This window comes from Sceloporus occidentalis, unplaced genomic scaffold, assembly GCF_023333645.1.
Source record: "Sceloporus occidentalis isolate IW3139 unplaced genomic scaffold, rSceOcc1.0.p SCAF_22, whole genome shotgun sequence".
In the NCBI taxonomy this organism is placed as follows: domain Eukaryota; kingdom Metazoa; phylum Chordata; class Lepidosauria; order Squamata; family Phrynosomatidae; genus Sceloporus; species Sceloporus occidentalis.
Window position 1 is genome coordinate 12,816,733 of NW_028317002.1, and position 16,801 is coordinate 12,833,533.

Here is a 16,801-nt window from a genome sequence, read left to right on the forward strand (position 1 = left end):
AGGCTCTGAATCATACCATCAACCTATTATAAGTATCCCCAAGAAATAACTTGGGAAATTATGACCTAGTCTCATTCATTAGTGAGATGGGGAGACTTTGCATAATTAGCAAATCATAGACTGGAGCTTTAGTCTCAAAGATGTTGTTACCAAAATAAACTTGATCAACAATGCATAAACATAACCTATATTTTACATCTTTTAACAAATCATGCAGAGGTTTGTGAAAAAAAATTGTATTTTAGTGGCTCATCTAAACTTCTTTACATTTCCTGCACCGGTTATAGAACATGTTAAACAACATTAATGAATAATGTAGTAGGATTTAACAATTGTCATACAATGTGTCAATAATTAACATATAAGCATATATTTTGCATGCTTTTTGGATTAATGCCATAGATTTAGATCACGCTGACTAAATTATTAATTGGTAAGAAGAAGAAAATAACTTGGGGGTTCATCTGTAAATATTCTGCAATATATCAAGCAAACTTGACCCACAATAAATCCTACACTTGTAGTCCCTGAAGAGAAAGTTTGCAAATGGTTTCGAGTTTGAGTTTTTAAACAAACTTAATCCTTCTTCAGGTCCTCTGTGGTCCTGAAAGCTTTTGTGACTACATCATTTTCTATGTTGGCCCAATGATTTCACCTTGAACTAAAGATTCAATATACTGCTATATCCATTTCTTTATCAAATCGTGGTCCAAATATACTGTTTCTATCAATTATCTTGAAATCCACACACGGTGTAATTGCCTTTTTTAAGAAATTTGTCTGTGTGTAAATGTCACCTTGCCTATTGGATAAAAAGAGCAATGTATTTGCTTGTGGTCTATGTATCAATCAAATCTAACCTTCTTTCTATCTTAAACATTTAAGTGCTCTAAACTCCAGAACTGAAATGCTTCAGACACATGACTGTTCGTGGTGATACTTACTGATGAGTACAATGATGATTGCTCATTTAAATTTAACAACAGGAATTATATTTTAGCATTGTGGTAACTTTGTTAGATGGCACATTTTTGCATTTTGAGCATTTGGTGGTGAAGTTTCAATTGAGAAATGTTTGTGGACCCTAAGTCTCTGTTTTGCTATTCCAGCTTGATATCACGTTATAAAGATAGGCTGTGAGCGGTGATTTATCACTAGCCCGAATTCAATACAAACCGTACATTGACTTTTAGAGATATACAATATTTTTGTTAGTTATATTAGTTTGTAAGAACCTGGCAGCAAATATACATATATATATATTTTAAGACTAATGTTTTGACGTATTTATATAGTCTATCCAGTCCAAACACTGCTCAATTTATATTCTGCTCAATCAAAGCACTTTAATGCTAAAAGGTATGGTAAAATGTTGTCTGGCTTTGGGTCTAATGCAACAAAATGTTTCCCCACCGACAGATTAAAATCTCTGTAGAAGGTTGATGCAAAAAAGCTTAAAACACAAAACAAGAAAACATTGTCAACAGTGTTGTTGGCTTTAAACAACGCAGTCTACTGGGGCATAACAGGAAGGACAATACACCCCAGCCGAGTCTTACCAGGTGTGTTTTGGCAATAATTTATAAGGACTTGGTAGCGCCCAAATTAGAAACTGCCAGGGAATATTTGGGTTCTGGCCTAATCAAAAGGCTCTGATCATAAGAGTCCATTTGGAACTCTTTACCAGAATCACCTTTGTATACATAGCCATATTATTGTCAGACAAAGGTAAAGGGTCATGATGAAAAAAAAGCATTGTTAAGAGGTAAAGGTTCAAGAGGATATGCTTTAACCCCTTCGTGACAATGGCTGTTTTATCGTTTCTGCGGTGTTTGTGTTTAGCTGTAATTTTCTCTTAACCCATTTACTGAACCCACACAAGTTATATATTGTTTTTTTCAGGACAAGAAGGGCTTTCTTCAGACACCATAATTTTTTCCATATGATGTAATTTCCTATAATAAAAATAATAAAATATGACGAAAAAAAAAACAAAAAAATTTTCTCACTTTTATTTGAAAAATCTTTTATTCATCATAAAAAAGTACTGAAAAAACCTGCTAAATAGATTCTACTATTTGTCCCGAGTTTAGAAATACCCAATGTTTTTATGTTTTTTTGCTTTCGTCTACACGTTATGGGGCAATAAGTACAAGTAGCGTTTTGCTAATTCAAAACCATTTTTCTCTGAATCTGGTAATTTTGTCTCCATGTGGTATTTGGGGCATCTTTGAAGCCAGCAAATTCAATTTACCCCACCAAACCATATATTTTTGAAAACTAGACACCCCAGGGTATTTTAGATGCTGATAGTTTAACCCTTTCCATGCACTAATCCTACCACCAACCCTTGTCAAAGTTTGTGATAGTAATTGTTTTTGGTGTTTTTTTCACACACTTTGTACTTCAGGTGTGAAATTACAGCTCCTGGTATATGTTGCTGTCACACAACACCCCGATATGTGTTCAGCAACATCTCCTGAGTACATTGATACCCCACATGCATGGGTTTGTCAGATTGTTTGGGGGCAAAAGGGCCACATTTGGAACATGAGCAATTCAGTTTTTCAACTAGGAAGTTTTACATCTGGGTAAAGAAAAATGCTTGTACCCAACTATCAGTAGGGACAGGTTACAAGAAAGCCTGGCCTATCTCCAAGAAGGGATTTGATCTAGCATCTTAAGCGGTCCCTCATGCCACGGAATGGACACAGGGTTCACTTGACAGTGCAAATAAAAACGCTTAAAAAATGGTGGAGCAAATAAAAGCTAAAAAACAGTAAATGTAACAAAAATTTTAAAAAAATAAATAAAAAAATGGAGCAGGAACAAAAAAAAAATGGGAAACTGTGTGATACAACTTGAAGCAGTCACCGACACAGAGTGCAGGTTTTCCAGGGCAATCTGGACAGTAAAATGTGGTGTCCTTTCTTTGCCCCCTGCTGTAGCATACCCTGCATCTCTTTTGGGGATTCTGCTTCTTTGCTGTAGGGGGGATTTTAAAAATAAAATGGGTAGCCCCAATTCTGCTGGCTCCCATCACCACTTGGGGACCAGGTGCATCACGGTACAAGATACTTGAAATTACTTGGAGCTGAAACTGCAGTTTCAGCACAGTGTCTGCTTTTTTGTGCAACAAAAAAGCGTTATAGGCTGCAATTTGCATTAGGTAAATTGCAACCTTCTTGTACCAGGCCTTTGTCTTCCTCATAATGAGGTAGGGCTGTAGGAGTTGATCTGACAGATCAACTCCACCCATGTTCTTATTATAGGCCCTGATGCACACTGGCTTTCTAGTGACCCCAGCTCTGCCACGGACAGAAACGGTTCTCTCATCGTGGATGGTGCTCAGCATGCACACCTCTTTTCTGTCCCTGAACTTCAATGCCAAAAGCTCCTCTTGGCGTAGAGCTGAGGTCTCCCCCTTTCCTAGCCGGGTTCGTGCCAGGTGTTGTGGGAAACCCAAGCGGTTCTTTTTTATAGTACCGCAAGCTACTGTATCGAAACAATACAGCAGCTTGAACAAAGGGACGCTTGTATAGAAGTTATCTACATACAAGTGGTAGCCTTTGTTCATAAGGGGGAATATTAGGTCCCAAACAATCTTGGCACTGGTGCCCAGATGTTCTGGGCAACCTGGAGGGTCAAGGTAGCTATCCTTACCCTCGTATACCCGGAAGGTATGAGTATACCCTGTCTCGCTCTCGCAGAGCTTATACACCTTCACTCCATACCTAGAACGCTTGGAAGGAATATACTGCTTGAATCCCAGCCTTCCTTTATATTTCATCAAGGATTCATCCACGCAGATATTCTTTCCAGGTGTATAAACCTCTGGAAACCTGGCAGCGAGATGGCTAATCAGGGGGCAGATTTTGTAGAGCCTATCAAACTGGGGGTGCTCCTTAGGGGGGCACAGGCTGTTGTCATTAAAATGCATGAAATGAAGAATAATTTCATACCTTTGCCTAGTTATAGTCTGGGCATAAATGGGGGTACTAAGGATGGGGCTGGTGCTCCAGTAGAAGCGGATGGAGGGCTTTTTTATAATGCCCCTTAACATTTTGAGTGCCCAGAATTTAAGAAATTCTGGCACATCAATGGGAGTCCATGGCTGTTTTGCCCAAAAAGAATTAGGGCTAGCAGCACGGTGCTGCTGGGCATAAAGGTTAGTTTGTGTGACAATGTCTCCCAAGACATCATCTCCCCAAAAAAACCTGCACAAATTGCAGTGGAGTGAATCCTGTAACATCAATATTGATGCCAGGAATTCCAGAAAAAGGAGGGATAGCTGGCTTGTACCTATTAGGCGCTACCCATGCCTCTGGTGCACTGCCACGACTACGTGTGGCAGGTCTCCTAACAGCCACAGATACATCACTAGATGTATCTGTGAACTGACCAACGTCAAAATCTGACGCTGTATCAGTGGCCTCAGAATCTGTGGCCAAAAAGGCATACGCCTCCTCAGCCGTATACCTGCGCTGCATGGTTACAATTGCAGCAAAAATAGTGGGGAAGGAAAGGGTTAATGGCTCTAATAAAAATAAAAAAAACCTAAAAAAAAGAAAAAAAAAATGTAAAAAAAAAAAGAACACCAAAAACAATTGCCACTATGCAAGATCACTGTTTATGCAGTGATCAATGGCAATGAAGGAGTTAATATTGAATGGGTGGCTCTTATAAGAGCCTTTGGATCAATATATATATTTTATTTTATTCAGAATACCTGAAATACCAGAAAACACACCGATCTGTCTCTCTCCCTCACTAGAAGCAAGTGAAGGAGGGAGGCAGATCCAATACTGGTCAAAGGCAATGTTTAGAAAACATTGCCTTTGATTTATCAAATCATGATCACTCTTATGAGTGATCTGACCACTAGGGGTGTTATTCACTGGATGTCCATGACATCCAGCAACACCCCCCCGATGATGACAGCAGGCTCCGCCCCCCGGCTTGATGGGCGCCGCCATCTTGAAACACCTCGTGTGTTTCGAAGACGCCGGTACCGGGAAGGTAAGTTAAGCATTTAGGAAGCGATCGCGAGTCGCTTCCTTTGCTAAACAGGTGTTGCAAAGATGCCTCGCTACTGAGGCATCTTAGCAACACTAGCTAAGCAAAGGAAGCGACTCGCGATCGCTTCCTAAACCCGTTTTTCGGCGGCGGGCGCCGCCATGTTTGAAAGACTTGCAGTCTTTCAAACATGCTTTTTTATTCGCCCCTAGGAGCGATCGTGGGGGGGGCAGAATGTTTTTTTTGGTGTTGCTCAATGCCTCGAGGCAATGTCGAGGCATTAGAGCAACACCGTTTGAGTGAAAAAAATCGATCACGGATCGATTTTTTCACCCGTTTTAACAAATGACGGTCCTGGCACGTCATTTGTCGTTAACGACATGTTCTTCCGTGACGTGCCCGGACCGGCAATTGTCATCAAGGGGTTAAGTAGAAAATTTGAATATTCCAGGCAATATAACGTTTTTGCATCACCATATACCAGGGGTGTCCAAGTTTTTTCTGCAGTGGGCCACTTAATCAGAATTGTATACGTGCGAGGGCCGCACTCATTTTTCACTGTGAGAAAATATGGCCTTTAATAAGATATGCAGATTAAAATAAAGTAAATAACACAAACCCTTTACTTTTCCTCTCACTGATTTCTGGGCCTACAAAGTTTTGTGACTACAAATTCAGGATTCTGGATAAATAAAAATGAAATAGTTCTATTTATTTTATGGATGCACTAAAATGTAAATTCTGGGCCAAAACCGAAAATTCAGGGTTCACTTAAACGAAACCGAAAATTACCCCCCTCCACCTTTAAAAATAATAAAAAAAATCCCACACTTTTAATAAAAGTAAGTTACACACCAAAATTGTACAAAAAAATTATATATTATGATTGTTAACAGCAATACCCAGATTCCACCATGTACTGGTTGGCTGGGCATGATAGGAGTGGTGTAAAAAATCATATATAAATTAATAGTTATTGTATTTTTTGTCCAATTTTAGTGCGTTAACACACCACAATTGGACAAAAAAAAATCAACAATATGACTTGGCATGATAGGAGTGTGATTGCTAACAGCAAACACACTCTTTTTATACCCAGACAACCAGTAAATGCTGGAACCTAGGCATGATGGGACTGTGATTGCTGTTAGCAGATTGCTGTTAGCAATCACACTCCTATCATCCCAAGTCAGGCAGTACATGCTGGTACAGGGTGGCTGTAAGTGCAGACCCCATACTGCTGGCAGCATCAATACACAAGGGGGCAGCTAGCCAGGTTTCAGCATGTACTGGCTGACTTGGCATGATAGGAGTGTGATTGCTAACAGCAATCACAGTCCCATCATGCCTAGGTTCCAGCACTTACACATCCATGCTATCACACACACAAATGAATTCATTCACAGATTCATTCCCTCAATCACGTATACTCATTCAAGCAAACTCCCCCACCCCCTTACCTGCACTACAGCTCTCGATGCCGCTCACAGACTTCAGCAGGGGGCGTGGCCTCCTGCTTCCTCTGTGCAGGACAATAGACCCTCCCACAACTAAGCAGCAAGGCTCTTGTGATCCTGGCTGCCGATCTCACGCGGGTCGCACCTCGAGGTCCCGCGGGCCGCCTGTTGGACGCCCCTGCCATATACCCTTCCTTTAATATCCTTTTTTACCTTGACATTGAGTTGTTTTTTTAAAAAATGTTTTAGGCAGTGGTTAGGCTTGCATTGAGGCCCAGAGCCACACACTCAAACCTCAGATTGGATGCTGTAGTGTGCACCCGCTGGCATTTTTCAATGCTAGTCCGTCCCTGCTTGCCTTATTGGATGGAAGTAGTCCCAAAAAGGGCCTTACTAATCACCTATGAGAGCCAATACTAGTATAAATAACAATATGCATTTGCATGAAGCGTGCGTTACTAACTAGACCCCAGTACTCTAGTTTTCCACCTGTTCTCTGCCTCATGTATGTCTCAACTATATACTTTACCAGATTTTTTTTACTTTAAAAGGTTAGGCAACTGGTGTATGCAACTACTGAAATCTAGTTCAGCTCTTTCTTTAGTGCGCTAATTCTTTTGTTGAGAAGCCATAGCCCGAAGTTACTCACATTTTTTTAAAAATAAGTAGAAACCCTCTTTTTATACTTCTCATTTTTTTCCTCAAGCCAAAAAATATTCAGTTCTGTCCTTCACAATCTGCCTTAGCCATCATGGAACTGAAAGTCCAGAGGCTGCAGGATTCTTTACAGAGTCTTCTACTGTCTGGACTCGAACAATCGTTTGAATTAATGTTTAAATTTGTTGTTTTTTTTAACAACTTGAGCATTTCATAAAGCATATAAAATGGAAAAATAAAATCCTAGTTTGCGGCAGAGTACAGTGTAAATATTTATTTGCACCTTCTATCCCCAGGCAAATAATGCGGGTTTTCTGGTTTAATAAAGCAAACGATTGTAAAAGCACACAACTCTAGAGTGAAATTTTATGAAGGAAAATGACTATTTAGAATGTTTGGTCTTCAGCAAATCTATACTCTGGTAATTATTACAAATAAATGATTCTAATATAGGGAGTTGCTAATAGTGGCAACCAATTTGTTCTAATAATGGTCTTTATGAAAACATGCTAGAAATAGGGTTGCCATCTTTTGGTCCAAAAAATAATAAATATTAAAAAATAGGGACATGGATTACTTGAGTATGTTTGCCCATTATTTAAATCATGTGCAATAGAGTTGCAGCTGTGTGGCTGCCTGGGATGTGAGTGGCTCTGGGTGATCGGTGTGGCCAAAGAATGTTGTGGTATGTAGTAAATTGTGATCTGTGTAGTCATGAGTGGCGCATGTGTGTTTTGTGAGGCTGAGAGGGGTATCTGAGGCTAATAGTAGTGTCAGTGAGGTTGAGGGTGATCTATGTGATAGAGCGTGAGTGCACACACATATATATCATACACACAAGACCTGCCTAAAGTTGTCAGGGAAGCAGGGCTGGTGCAAATACTTTTGTCATCCTAGGCAAAAACTATTTTGCAACCCTCTTCGCATACAGCCATTGGGCAGAGTCGTATGAGTGTATCATACTCATAACCTGTTTTCTTCTTCTTTCATTATTTGTAGTGACAGGAGCAGAAGAGTTCCCCGTTGGCCAGCATGGAAGTTGTGTTACCTGAAGAGGCACCCAAAAAGGACTCTTGGCAAGTTGTGGTGAGAACTGCCTTCAGGGCTAGTCCCTGCAGCTGGCGGGTTGTTTGTTAATGTTATGTTTCTGTTGTTAATGCTGACATGGGACCATAAAGCTGTGGCCAATGTCCTGCCCACCTATTGCTGTCTGTCTTTATTTATGGAGTTTGGGTAGGGGTAATATGTTTAGGCTCCAGGCCTAAGCAGTTTAATCACCTCCTTAAGTGTCAAACAAATGTGGAGTTATAACTCCTGTAGCTATGTACAGTTTTTAAAATACTAATGATTACCCTATAAAATTATTGGAATAAGGTATTTACCTGTCCAAGACTATACCCTTGGCCTAAATCTGTAAAGATTCCTGATATTTTAGAATCAGTTATCATCAAAGCTATTTTAAGTATATGGCTAACTCAATACCCTCCTCTATAAAAAGTAGCCCAAATACATGAGCAAGGTGAAGAGGTTGGAATATTATATATTATAAATAGAAAAACTGAAAATTGTTCCACAGGGCGATCCATCTATATTAAAAAATATTAGCCGCAAATATTCAAGTTAGATTAAGCAACTGTTTCTAGCACTCTAAATGGGAGCTTGGGGAAATCTTACTGGAAAACTGGCCATGTGTAATAATATTTTTGACAAAGAGAAGAGAAAAAGGAAATATACTCTGCTCAGCTATCTAGGACAAGCTAAGGCAGCTACAATACAGCTCTTCTCATGTATAAGTAATACATGTTTTTTCTTGTGGATATGTGATGGGCATTTTGGGACTGATGGAATATAAACACATACTACAGTAAGTTGTTTGGATAAATAAATCATAAAGGAAAAGGGAAATAGACCAGAATAAGATGGTTAATGCATTGATATTGCACTTGTGTGGTATATACGTTCACAAAATACTGGGATTTTAACCTTTCTTTACAACCTTATATAGGGGAAAATGAAATATGTATATATATATATATATATATTTTCGCTTTGTGATAACATGCGCTTTTTTAATGTTATGGTCATTGTGTGAATGTGGACTAGATAACCAGTCTATAAATATATTATATTGTTTCTAGTGCTGCATGGTTGTAAAGGGATAACATGTAATTGAGTCCTTAAATATGTCACTCCTGGGCTTATGGGTGATAAAACAAAACAGACGCTGTGGGAGGGATCCTCATCCTACAAATGTTAAACTCATTCTCTGTCATTCTTATGGACAAACACATATAATAGTAATTTTCCTGTTCAAAAACATATCACACTGATGCCTATTCTGCTGCCCAAAACCAAGGCCAGATTAAAGAGTTTGGGGCCCTGGGGTAGTTGTTTAAGATGGACCACCTTGTCTTGTGCTTATTTGCATACTTCCTAGCAGTACCATTTTTTTGAGATACTCCTGGCTAGCTGCCTCACACTCCAGTTTTTGTGGGTAGTGAGGAGCATGGACTAGCACTCATGGGGCCAGGGAGGTGAAAAAGCAATAGAGAAGGAGCATAGATCTCCTTTGCAGCTCCCACATCATCCCTGTTTGGGCTTTTTCTTGCCTCCTATCCCATCACCTTGGTCGACCGAACACACCCTTTGAAACACATCCCAACACAGATGTCCAATTTGGAAACCTCAAATGTTTGGCGGAGCATGTATTTGCATCAATAAAAATTAAAAAAATTACTGAAAAAATTGTATTGCAGAATAAAAATATTATAGATCACGAAAGGGTGTAATAAAGGAGTACTTTTATTAGAGAATCAAAATGGTTAGTAATGGTTATCAGTATGAACATCTTAACCACCTGTACCAGTGAAGTACTTAGCCCCCTTCCCAGGTGCCACTCCTCAGGAGGATACCCCCACTGGGAAACAGAAGTCTTAAGTCTGCCGGAAATGTTCTCTGTCTCAATGTCTCCCTACCTTCTCCACCAACCACTTCTGTGGCCATGTCTACTTTCTTGCTTCTTCTTTTTACTTCTCCCCATGTTATCTTTATTTGCTGTTTCTCTGTGAACCAGGCCTCCAGGAGCACTTTTGCCACCTCTGTGCACACCCTCTCCGCAAATGGAGGAATGGGGGAGAGGCTGCCCTTTTTTCACAAATACTCTAAGGCCGTTATAATGCAGAGAAAGAGAGGTGCAGAAACTCTTATTCCGCAACACTGTCTTCATTACTCTGGTCTAGCTGAGTACTTTTGCAAAAGGCAGAGCCAATGGGACAGTCTCTCCCTCTGTTCCTTCAATCGGGAAGAGGATGTGACCGAATGCTCTGGCCTTTTCTGGAAGTCTTCCGGGAGGCCTGGTTCACAGAGAAGCAGACAAAGAAAGAAGAGAAGGTAGGGAGATACTGAGCGAGAGACCATGAGAGAGTGAGAGTGTGAGTGTGGGTGTTTTTACATTTTAAAGTGAGCGGGGGAGCCCCTGGTGAATTTCTCTTTTAGTTTACAAATGGGAATATGTTTCCCAAGGCTAAGAGACTAACCCACTCACGCATACTCATATGTCCGCTCTTCGCCATACTAATGCAAACTGAAAACATTTATTTCATAATCACGCTAGCCAGTAGCCACACACCATCTCTCAGACAAACTGACATGCACACTATTTGTATATAAATACTGTCTCTCACAAAATCTAAATTGAATCAAAATGTAATGGTTAACTGGGAAATCTAAATAAAACTGGGTTCAGCTGTGTTTTCAGGTAAAACTAATTTAACATATGTGTGTCTTATGAATGGTAGAGATGCCGCGTTATTAATTCATAAATGCAAGATTTAAATGTGTTTTTTTAATCAAAAAACTTTGTGGGATTTTTTGGTGTGAAGGATACATAGTAACATAGTAACATAGTTCATAAGGTTGAAAAAAGACCAAAGTCCATCAAGGATGTCATATTAATTACCGTATTTGCTTGATTATAAAACAACCCTGACTATAAGACCACCCCCCAAAATCTGAATATTAATTTAGGAAAAAAAGAAAAATCTTGATTAGAGGATGACCCTATAGGACAAAAGTTTTACTAGTAAATGTTAAATCATGTAAACTATTTTTTCATATTTAATAAAAGCTATGATTGAGAAAAAAAAAATATATATATTTTTTTATTTCCTTTTATTTGCCAACCTGCCCCTGTATGCACATCTGTCCCCAGTTATGCACTTCTGCCCCCAGGCTTGCCACTCTGCCTCCAGAAATGCCTTAACCCACTAAATGCCACTCTGCCTCCCGGATATGCCTTTTACCCTCCTATATGCCACTCTGTCCTATGATATACCTTTTAACCCCCTATATGCCACTCTGCCTCCAGAAATTCCCCTGGCATATAGTGGGTTAAAAGGCATATCATGGGACAGAGTGGCATATAGGGGGACACTTACCCAGACACTTACATACCCACTCTGACATTTACCTACCCAGACAGTAACATAACCACTCTGACACGTACATACCCAGACACTAATATGCCCACTCAGACATACTTCCAAACCAAGCCATGCACTCAAGCAACTAAGGCACTTTACTCACTGTGATGCTTCAGCAGGCGCTTACAGCGACTCTCACGGGATTACGCAATGACGCTGTGTGCCCCCACTAGGCCCCGCCTCCTCCAGAAAATTAAAGAGGTAAGTCTACCGGATCCGCCTATGACTTTGGGGTGGCACAGTGCCGCCGGGGTCCCATGGACGGACCGGTCTTGCTTCTTGAGCTCCGCCTGTCAAAGAGAGATCAATGATCTCCCCAACCGGCTCTGCTTCCCCGGCAGTGGGTGGGCTATCCCAGTACGGAGGAGCATGCCCCCCATGCTGAGGGTACGCTAGGTACACATGAAGACAACCTCCGCTGCTGCCCGCGCTTTCGCCAGCACTCAGTGATAGGCGGCCGGTGGAAGTGCCAGCAGCAGCTGAGGTTACCCGGCAGGAGGATCTAGGTCCCTTGCTGCGCTGCTGGGGATCTGGATCTTAGTCTCATAGTCAGACCTCTATTTGACAACCTTGATTATAAGACAAGGGGTATTTTTCAGAGCAGTTGCTCTGAAAAAACCTTGACTCATAATCAAGCAAATACGGTAAATAAACATGACTAATTTTACACATCTTTAAAACATGATTATTGCCTCTGATATTATTTACTTTGCAACATTTTTGAAAATGTAATGTGGACTTGTTCTGTACCATATGAATTACCAGAGATTTGTTGTAATCCACATACAAAGATATCTAAACACATCAAACATTAGTTCTGTGCTATTCTTCTAGTTCTTCTATTTATAGCTGAACAATTTTAGATTCAAAATTCTGCACATACAACGCTCTAAAACAGAAGACATAAACATCCAAATTTATACAAATATGCTCATTTTATTACACCTTAGACCATGACACCTCACTTCTCAATCCAACATCATACTTCACACTTTTAACTTGCATTGAGCCTTGCTTAGACACAGAAGTCATTTATTTTAAATATGGTTTAAGAGTACTTGTACTGGTTGGGTACTGTAGGATTTTTTTAAAAATCTAACACAGAAAATATCGGTAATAGGTGGATATACAAATGTATAAAAAGTACAGACTCAATTTTTCTAATTAAGGTTTGGTTTAATTAAAATTTTCTTTAAAAAAAGCTAATTCCTGAAGGACCTTGCTTTATATTTTAGTTTTCTGTTATCTAAAGACTGGTAAGTTTTAACTAAAATCCAAGCTGATTGTCTTTGCAGGATTTAAAGTGAGCATGTCTTTGCGAGCAAGGCAGGTTTGTAAGAACTGGAGACAGATTTAAAACAATATTCAATATTCTACAACATACATGCCCCTGGTCCAAATTGTAACAGCCAGGAATGGTCAGGATCAGTAGCTGAGGATCCACAGTGCAGAACCCAGACCCGAACCAGAACAGGCGTCTAGGACAAGGCTACAGCAGTCCACAAACGAAGCCGAGGTCAAGGATTGGAGAAGTCAGGATAGCCGTGAGACGTAGCTGAGGTCGAGGATTGGTGAAGACAGGATAGCCGTGAGACGTAGCTGAGGTCGAGGATTGGTGAAGTCAGGATAGCCATGAGACATAGCCGAGGTCAGAACCAGAACAAACAGGATAACTGTGAAGCACATGCAGAGCCCAGAGAACAAGCAATGAATCTCTTACTGTCACGTACTGGGTTGATACAGACGACTGTAATGACCCAGAGCGCCCGATGATGGTATTGCAGGAGTCACCGTGCAAGAGCGGAGACACAGAAACAGATGCAGAGTAACCACACTTCCCTGTGTGTTGGGCCATCAGGATTGTGTGGCCACTTACCATGGCCAGTACATAGCAGCAGAAGTTGTCCAAAACAAAGTGATATTCTGCAGGCACCCTGGAGCAGGCATGAACATAACAGAACATAGAAATGGGCAGGATGCTGCACACTGGGAGCAGGGAAGCTAAGCAGAGTAAAAGCTGAAACAAAGCAAGCAAGGGGAGCAGAGCGAGCAAGGGACAGGGACAGAGCGAGCAAGGGACATAGCCAGACAAGATATACTTGATACAGGACACAACAAAGGACAGGTAGCAAGGCAAGGAACACAGGGGGTGGAGTAAGGAGCCGAGATCCTCAGACACTTCTCTTTTAAGCAAGGATAGGTAATCTAAACGTTGGACACGGGGAAAGGAGAGAGGAACCAAGATCCTCAAAAGATTCAGGGCATAGAGGGCAAAGGCACATAAGAGACAGACAAACATGAATACAGGAACTAGCCTAGGACTATAAGATAACAAATCGGAGATTCTGTCACATCATATGACCATAGTATGCTTAGCCACCACTATGCCACAGTACTCCAATATTCGGTGGGTCCTAACGCTAAATCCTGCCTACTGAAGTACTAATAAACTGAACATTGAAGCTAAACGCATATCAGGAAGACATACCTGTAGACTGCAGACTGAGACAAACGGGTGGGGCACACCTTATAAATGGAACAGAGCTAAAGCAAAGAGCAGAACTGGAATCAAGGAATCAGAAGCACAGAACACAGCACAAGGAAATCCAGGAACGTATTGCAGCGAAAAAGGGAAAACCAGAGATATGCAGCTCCGCAGCCTAGATGGGGCATGACACAAACATTCTTTTTTTTTGTATCTATCTATGTAATTTCCATTCAAAGCCTTATTAGTCAACACAGGTTTTGTATAAAAATCACTCAATAATCTTTAGTGTCATGGGCAATCTTTTATATGAACATGAGATTGCCTTTTACAGAACAATGATTAAGGTCACTGTTCTTTGTTATGTATTATTTTAACTTACAAATGGTCTTAGTGGCATTTGCATTGTGAAAACGAAAAAATTTTTCTTAGATAAGCAGTCAGGACATATATATATATATATATATATACAGTATATATGCATATTGCAAAAAGTACTGTTCATGAAGGAACAATGATGCATGAGAAACACCAAAAAAAGGGTGGTTTCCCCAAGAACTAACTTTTGAACTGTATCTTATCACCATACTTGGGAACTTTTGGCCTCCGGCTACCCGGAGCCTTCCCTTGCAGGACGCGGCCAGGACCGCCCACTAACGTTGGTGGGCGGTCCCGCTGACGTTGGGGGAGGTCCCGCTGAAGTAAGGTCCCGCTGACGTCTGCTGGTGTAATAAAATATATAGGGCCAATACAAACTTCAAATAATTGGATCACATATAAATGTATGTGCGTCAAAAATAGGCAGAGTCACTTAGATGCAAACAAAGGTGAAACATTTAATACGAACAAAAATAGACGAAGAATATAAAAAGTAGATAACAAAAATACGAAACAAGTCTTCCAAAACTTGGAGAGGAATTTAGTTCATGACATCTGTCCTATGCATTCCTGAGGATGGAGGGAGGGAGTGTTGGGACGAGAAGAGTCCGTGGATGGCAAGTACATCTCCCCTCTACCTCTCCTCCTATGCTTCTCCAAGGCCTTAACTTATATACACGGTTTGAATAATGATGTCAGTCTTGTCAGTCTATTGGTCTTCACCTAATTGGATAAACATGCTCACTAAGATCTTTACACGTCGAAACCCTATTTTAGGTGGTGGCTGTACGCATACTGTAATGCCCTTTTAGAGTTACAACTATACCATGCATTAGCAAGCTTCTATCCTATCTATAGAATGCCTGTTCAGCAAATCCTTCATTCCATATTTTAAGGTCAAGGAAACCTTGAAGCCTATCATTGAAACATATTAATATATCTTAATAATCATTTATTTATGAAAAATGATTACATATCTTTGACTATTGCCTATACCAATAATTATATATGGTCCATTTCTTAATTGAGGTTAAAAAATGTATTAGAATCTTTTACAGCTGGAAACACCCCTAATTCAAGGAAAAAATGGGCAGGGTGTGGGGCGTGTCAAGACCTCGCTCCCGCGACCGGGAGGATCCGGGTCTTGAACCGGAGAAGCGGTGCTTCACCCGGCAATTTCCGGGTCAAATTCCCAGGTATGCTTATCACCTATACTCTCCTGTGACCACTAAAGTATACAAAGTTAAAGTGTAAAATCTCAGACATTGATGCGTCAATTTTCTGCCTCGCCCTTCAAAAAAAAAAAGCTAAAATAGAGGAAGGAAAAGGAAGGAAGAAAGGAAAGAAAATAAAAACTAAATGCAATGACATGTAACAAAAATTGGAAAACGACCCACAGGGACTCTAGACCTTAATTATTTGCAGATGTTTACCATTCCAAATGTATCCTTGTACAGATGTATTTGCAATACCCTAGGCAGCCTTCCCTTGTTATGTTATTTTGACCAATTTCCACTACTCTGTAGCTGCCTCTTTCTATCATGTCTTTTCTATATTAACCCTTTACTGTGTGTCATGGGTACTGCACTATTTTGTGCAGGTGAACATGCAACACAGGAAGAACCATGGGAACATTTTTACATGTGTATAATGTGCTGTCTTGCTGGCTGAAAGATCTTGCAGATTCTGTTAATGGGTTAATATAGGGGTGGTGTCGACTATTGCTAATTGTCTTCCTCCTCACCTCCTGTAGTCCTGTTGTTTAAGGCACTTGGTGTTCGCAGTTGAATTGTAGAATTCGAGCACATATCCTTGGCTTTGCCAATTCTGTTGTTGATTTTCTTTCTCATTAATTACCGTTTTCAGTCTCCGCCTCTAGGGGAAAAAGCAGAGGAAATTTCTTGTCTGGATTAGATTCAGAGTCTGGTTTCCAGCAGTTGTGCAGCCTGATTTAGCAATAAAGTACTTGGGCAATTGTTTAGTTTCGTGTGCGTTTGGCATATAGCACTGTTGCTATTAATAATACTTGCATTACATAGAATTTGATAGCAGATAAAACAATTTGGCCCATCTAGCCTGCTCTTTTTTAAATAAAGCAGTCTTGCAGTTTGTTGCTCATATTAAGGGTAGATAGTACGCCATCACTTGCTGGAGCAGGATTATGTTGTTGGGTGATGAGGTCCACAGAATAAATTCTGTATTTGCTCTAGTCGCCACCTATTAGGCTTCGCAAGACCTGCCATAGAATGTTTACAATATATATTTGGCTGGAAAGGAAGCCTCTGGAGCAAAGATATATGTTGGCTGGGTCTTGGGTGATGTCCTGG

The 16,801-nt window shown here is 40.4% G+C and overlaps 1 non-coding gene across 1 annotated transcript; it reads right to left on the minus strand.

The window, feature by feature from the left end:
- Nucleotides 1–2,603: 2,603 nt before the first annotated feature.
- On the minus strand, nt 2,604–2,733 carry LOC149301080 (small nucleolar RNA SNORA35). The gene has a single exon (XR_016272256.1). It is a non-coding gene; the product is annotated as a small nucleolar RNA SNORA35 (small nucleolar RNA).
- Nucleotides 2,734–16,801: the final 14,068 nt, after the last annotated feature.